Source organism: Lytechinus pictus, chromosome 9, assembly GCF_037042905.1.
Source record: "Lytechinus pictus isolate F3 Inbred chromosome 9, Lp3.0, whole genome shotgun sequence".
Taxonomy (NCBI): Eukaryota; Metazoa; Echinodermata; class Echinoidea; order Temnopleuroida; family Toxopneustidae; genus Lytechinus; species Lytechinus pictus.
In genome coordinates, this window is record NC_087253.1 from 11,245,606 (window position 1) to 11,252,548 (window position 6,943).

The window sequence follows — 6,943 nt, forward strand, 5'->3', positions numbered from 1 at the left end:
GATTTCGTACCAGAAAAAGAATTGACAAGCAAAAAAAAAGTATTCAAGTTCAAAAGAGGGGGCAACTTGTGGCTCGTCAGGGATCAGTTGTGACTCGTCGGGGGGGGGGGGGGGGAGGGGCAAGGGTACGTCCCTTGCATGAGTTGTGACTCGTCAGGGGGGGGGGGAAGTCTGCCCCCCCCCCCTTAGGTACGCTAGTGAATGAGGGTCTACTTTTCAGGTTATTCTATGACGTTATATTCTTAGAAATCTATCCTAAGTTTTGAGTTCGTTTTGTAGCTTATGGTTTGGTTAAAATTATAATATCAATATGCATAATATGTATTTTTGAGTTGCTAAGCCCCGATGATTTATTATTCATGCAATCATTTTTCAAAGAATTAAACGTATTTTCATTTTATTTATATAATCACGGTAGCCTGCTTTCAGCTGAAAGCTGCTAGTCAGCAAGGTCGTGAACAATGCAAAATGATACAAAAATTAAAATGAGTTTACAAAAATGATAACAACAAAAACTAATATAACAATGCATGAAAATAATGCAAAAATTAGAAAAATTAAAACTCAAGTTTTAAAAGCTGGACATCAAAATAAATCGGTATAAAAAATGTTTAAAATGGTTTATACGCTTATGGAATATTGTTGATAAAAAATATTTCATTGAGTTATTCGGATATTTTTCCATATCTGCTGCGCTCGACCCATCAGGGGGAATGAAAGTGTACCCTCTTGGAATTCAATCCTTAAGTTAGATACACCCCCGAGGGGGGTCAAATATATTGCTGTACATATGTGGGACCCCCCCCCCAAAAAAAAAAAAAAAAAAGTTTAAACTGGTGTTTTTTCAGTTTTTGGACGGGGGCGCGCGTGCACTCGTTAAGAATGTCAAAGACACCGATATTCAAGAAAAGGGGTGGTTTTGAAAGACTGGTCAGTGGTCAATCGCGGGGTCAAACATATTTAGGGTATGTTCTTTTCTCCAAAACTTATTCTTTTCAAGACTATCCAAGCGTGCTTAGGGTAAGTTTTATGGAAATAATTTGGTCACGCATGTGTAGAGCAATACTTATGACTGCCCCCCCCCCCAAGTGCCGGAAAGCATCTTGGGCTAACGGGACTAAAGCAAAGGTGATTGCGTCTTCGAATAGCCAACTAAAAGCTTTATAAAAAAAAAAAACATGTCATTATTACATTCCTATGGACTTTGTCGAGGTAAATATCAGTCATAGTTTTTTTTTTCTGCGGTGCTCGCTGTCATGTAATGTTTGGAACAAGTAGAACAAATATTGGTGAAGATTGATAATGACAGGATTCTTCTGGAACGATCCCAATCCTGGGGCTAAAATATAGTCTTACAAGGGTTACGACAGTTTCAAATCAAACTCAAAATGCAATCGATCTAAATGTCCCTTTTCTATAATACTAGTAGCTAGTAGATCTGTCGATCTTGCATGATATCGCATTTTGGATTTAATTCGAATCCATCGTATTTCTTTCTGAGACGGTGGTCAAGAAGTTCTTGGACAAAAGTGCGAAATAACTGCAGGACTTACCACAAAATACCAGGAAAATGGCAAGAAAATAACCCTTTCCAGTCCCAAGCGTCATGTTTAAAGCCGCAGCGATATAGCGGGAGAATTGGCACCTTTCGCAATCCTCACGGACGCTAATATTAGGGTCCCCTAACACAAAAGTTAACGCTTAATCATACACTTGATTTTTAAAGATTGATTGTACATTATAGTCAATAGAATCAAGCGTAGAAAACTGCTCTACAATCAATGCTAAGCTTTGTGTTACAGGGGGGTTACAGGCCCTACAAATCTGCTTTTCGTGTGCAAAATTCTTTCCCGCGACACCCGCACCATACATGCATGTACATTACGACTGATGGCTGGTGATATTCGAAATGCAGGACCTACAATAGATTATGACATGGATAAGAAAGTGGTTTTTCAAACAAATCGAGTACATATTGAGTGAGGAAAAAGGTTACTGAATTAAGGCTTAGATATGGATCATTACAGTCCATCGAATCGATATTGCATTTAATGTGGATTATTGGTGGATCTCTGGCAATTGATTCCATGTGTCAAATCATCTATCCAGCCGAAACCATTTCGCATGTGTTGATTATGTACAAAGCATGTATACGTCGATCTGAACACGTACCAGCCGTTTTTCCGTTTTTTTTCTTTTGTTTACTCCTACACAAACGATATGCTTCTAGCACACAATGTAATGGGCATTATGTTTTACTTTCTCCAGAAATGGGGGATTAGATTCGAATTCCCGGGGGACCACTTCCATTGATGAGTGGATACCAGGCACGACCATGCGGTTTCGGAAAGCACCCTAAACAAGGGAAGCAAGGCTTTTCCAGATTATGAAAATGCATCTCTTAACAAGTATTTAGCTTGTGAAACCTTACAAGTATTGAAAACATATCCTCCTTTTCAGTATTTTAAACATCGTTTTTGACACCCTTATAACGTTACATAGGCCTATACGTAACGTACTTGACCACTCTTTCCCTTTTTACGCGTGGTCGCGCCTGGTATCCACTCTTTAATGGAAGTGGACCCCCGGGCGGCCTCTCGAGCTCTGGGAGGAACCAAATGTGGCTTTGGAAAGTCGTCCTAAATCGGATATATCGCTGTTACCATAGTAGCAACCAGAATATTAGAACACGAAACGCAGATTGAATGTTTCCGTTCCATATGCGAAACGAAAAAAATCTCATGTCACACAATTCAAATTGCAGGACAGAGTTTTACGACCATGACGACGGGCCCAAAAGTCTCTTCCAAAATCAACTACCGTCGCAAATAAGCGTTCGCGTTCTCCAACGAAAGGTCGGGAATAACAAGTCGAACGGTTGGTGAGCCACGCTGAAATTATTCCTGATTAAAGGGAAATGAAACCTTTGGAACAAGTAGGCTTGTGTCGAAAATCAAAGAATAAGAACAAAGAAAGTTTGAGAAAAATCGGACAAATAATGAGAAAGTTCTGAGCATTTGAATATTGCAATCACTAATGCTATGGTGATCCTCCCATTGGCAATGCGACAAGGATGTGTGATGTCACATGTGAACAACTTTCCCTTTGATGTACTATAAAATACCCTCAAAATTTCTCTTTTTGCTTTTTCTTATGGTGATACAAACTCTTTATCCATGATGTATTCTTTAAATATCTGTATTACATGCCCTCCTTTAGAAATAACACATAATCTACTGATAGATGTGATAAAAAAGGCAATTTAAGTGAAATATATACTAAGGTAATGGGGAGAGTTGTTCAAAAGTGACATCACACATCTTTGTCGCATTGCCAATTTGAGGATCTCCATAGCATTAGTGATCGCAATATTCAAATGCTCATAACTTTCTCATTATTTGTCCGATTTTTCTCAAACTTTCGTTGATCTGTTTCTTCGATTTTTCTGTTTTCACACAAGCTATATTGTACCCCAAGTGCCCCAACCAACTAATTAAACATTTTGTTCGTTAGGTTGAAATGAAAATAGATATGTTAAACGGTGAACAGCAATGGAATACCATTAATAGTATGATACATGATTATGGTATTGTGTTTCGTAATGAAACCAAGGTGATACTTACTTTTTTTCCTACGTTGATTGTAAATAGTAATCAACTGGACTGCGCATCAGAAAGTGCATGTTTTTTTGGTTATAAGGGTAGAGGCTTCGTGGAATGAGGGTCTACTTAAAAAAAAAGATCGAATTATTCTATGACGTTATATTCTTAGAAATCTATCTATATTCTTAGAAATCAATCGCGGGGTCAAACGTATTTAGGGTATGTTGATTTTTCCAAAGCTTATTCTTTTTAAGACTTTCCAAGCATGTTTAGGGTATGTTTTATGGAAATAATTTGGTCACGCAGGTGTACAGCAATACATTTGACTGCCCCCTCCCCAAGTGCCGGAAAGAATTTTGGGCTAAAGCAGCGCTTCTCAACTTTTTTTTACTCGAGGACCACTTTGAATTTCAATTTTTTTTCGAGGCCCACCTACCAAAATTTTAAGAAAGCGATATGACTACTTGTCTTGACTCAAAGATAGACAATGATTATAATGAACATATTTGTGCGTATAACTTTCAGTAGCCCGGCCTTTGAGCCCCTCCTCCAAACATATACAACCATGACAACATAACAACTTAATAACAAGAATACTAAATACCTTTAACATTCGACACATTGCTTAAGGTTTTGCATCACTGCCAGCCATGATGAATCAAAATTTAATGTATTCAGGGTCATATTTTCTTACAGTTACATTCAGGGACTTTTAAATTTGTTTCCTCCCTCGCTCTTTTAAATCGCTTTAAAAAAGGTCCATTTTGATGAAAGTAATTTTTCGTGAAATTTGAACACAAAGCCCTGAAGCACGTTCGAAAGAGCTTACGATAGCTGGCCTCTGCATTTATATTTATTTGTTATTGTTTACATGAATTATGTCTATATCTACTCAACTACTATACAATTGTCACCTTTGTAACTTGGTCATTATGTATGTTTGATGTTATATCATTGTTATAAATTTGTAATTTTTTATTTATTAATAAATGCAGAAATACCTGCTTAAAAAAAAAAACAGTTCAAGTACTAACTGCATTCGCAAAGGTCCGATAAATGGGCGACAATTAACTAAATTAAATTCTACACAATATGCAAAAATGATGAGGTTCACATCAAAGTTAGATCGAAACCATCATACTGTGTATGCATATTGCAACATGCATAAAGCAATATGCTCTAGCTTTGTTTGACCCACGTAGAGCGATCAAACATAACATATTCGGGCTGTCGGACAGGTCCAGGGGGGGTGTTTCATAAAGAGTCGTTCGTAAGTTAAGAGCGACTTTAAGAACGACTGGTGAACCTTTCTTGTAGTAAATGGTATATTGAATTGGCGATGCTTTAGCGCGTAAGAAGGGTTCACCAGTCGCTGTGAAACATGCTATAGTCATGATAGTTTTTCCTCCATTTTTTTCTTCCTCTGGAGCTTCTCGCGGCCCACCGTTTGAGAAGCGCTGGGCTAAAGGGACTAAAGCAAAGGTGATTGCGTCTTCGAATAGCCAACTAGATAAACGGCTTTTTCAAAATCTGTATAAAAATTACATTACTATGGACTTTCTCAAGCTAAATATCAGTCATAGTTTTTTTTTCTGCAGTGCCCGCTGTCATGTAATCTTTGGAAGAAGTAGATCAAATAATGACTGGATTCTTCTAGAACGGTCCTTATCCTGGGACCAACCAGTCTTACAAAGGGTTACGACAGTTTCAAATCAAACTCAAAATGCAATCGATCTAAATGTCCCTTTTCTATAATAGCTTAACTACAAGGATTTAGATCTGCCAATCTTGCGTGATTGCATTTTGGATTTAATTCGAATCCATCATATTTCTTTCTGAGACGGTGGTCAAGAAGTTCTTGAACAAAAGTGAGAAATACAACTGCAGGACTTACCACAAAATACCAGGAAAATGGCATGAAAATAACCCTTTTCAGTACCAAGCGTCATTTTTAAAGTCGCTGCGATATAGCGGGAGAATAACAAGTCGGACGCTTTATGAGCTACACTCAAAGAGATCCCGATCCCTACTTATTAAAATTTTGTTCATTAGGTTTGAAGAGGAGTAGATATGTTAAACATTGAACAGTAATGGATTATTATTATTACTATAGTAGTATAGTATGATACATGATTATGGTATTGTGTTTCGTAAAACCAAGGTGATGTTTGCGCTTTCTTTTTCATTTGTTGCTTGTAAATGGCAATTAATCAACTGAAGTGCGCATCAAAAAGAATAGGGGCATCATGGATGGAATGAGGGCAGTGGCGTACCCAGGATTCTTCAAAGGGGGGGGGGGGCAAATTCGTCCGCCAAAAAAATTGACAAGCAACAAAAAAAAGGTCTTCAACCACAAAAAAAGGATTTCGTACCAGAAAAAGAATTGACAAGCAAAAAAAAAGTCTTCAAGTTCAAAAGAGGGGGCCACTTGTGGCTCGTCAGGGATCAGTTGTGACTCGTCGGGGGGGGGGGGGGCAGGGGTACGTCCCTTGCATAAGTTGTGACTCGTCAGGGGGGCAGTCTGCCCCCCCCCCCCTAGGTACGCTAGTGAATGAGGGTTTACTTTTCAAGAGATCAAATTATTCTATGACGTTATATTCTTAGAAATCTATCCTAAGTTTTGATTTCGTTTTGTAGCTTATGGTTTGGTTAAAATTATAATATCAATATGCATAATATGTATTTTTGAGTTGCTAAGCCCCGATGATTTATTATTCATGCAATAATTTTTCAAAGAATTAAACATATTTGCATTTTATTATATAAAATCAAGGTTAAAAAGCCTGCTTTCAGCTAAAAGCTGCTAGTCAGCAAGGTCGTGAACAATGCAAAATGATACAAAAATAAAAATGAGTTTACAAAAATAATAACAACGAAAACATAATATAACAATATATAAAAATAATGCAACAATTATAAGGAGTGTATATAAAGAGGACATAACTCTCAGTATGATTAATACAGCGATGCATATAATTCAATACATTTGGTTGCTTTGTCAAATTGTTTGGAATCCCTCTTTTAATGTGAGGATAAAACAAATGTGAGGACACATTCCTTGAAGAGGGGGGGGGGGGGTGTAGCGAACCCGTCCGCTACGGTGTTGGTTATAATGCATTAAACATAGACGGCGCTATTGCTTTTGGCGCGTTAAACCCACTGAACTAGAAATACGTAATTCTAGTTCAGTGGTTAAACCACTGAACTAGAAATACGTGGAAGTCGTGTTCACCCAAGCAAAACATCGCCGGCGAACTCGATAAGTCACGTGACGTATTTCCAGTTCAGTGGTTAGAACTCAATTGGTCGACGGACGCAACGCACTGCGTAAGGCAGCTCTC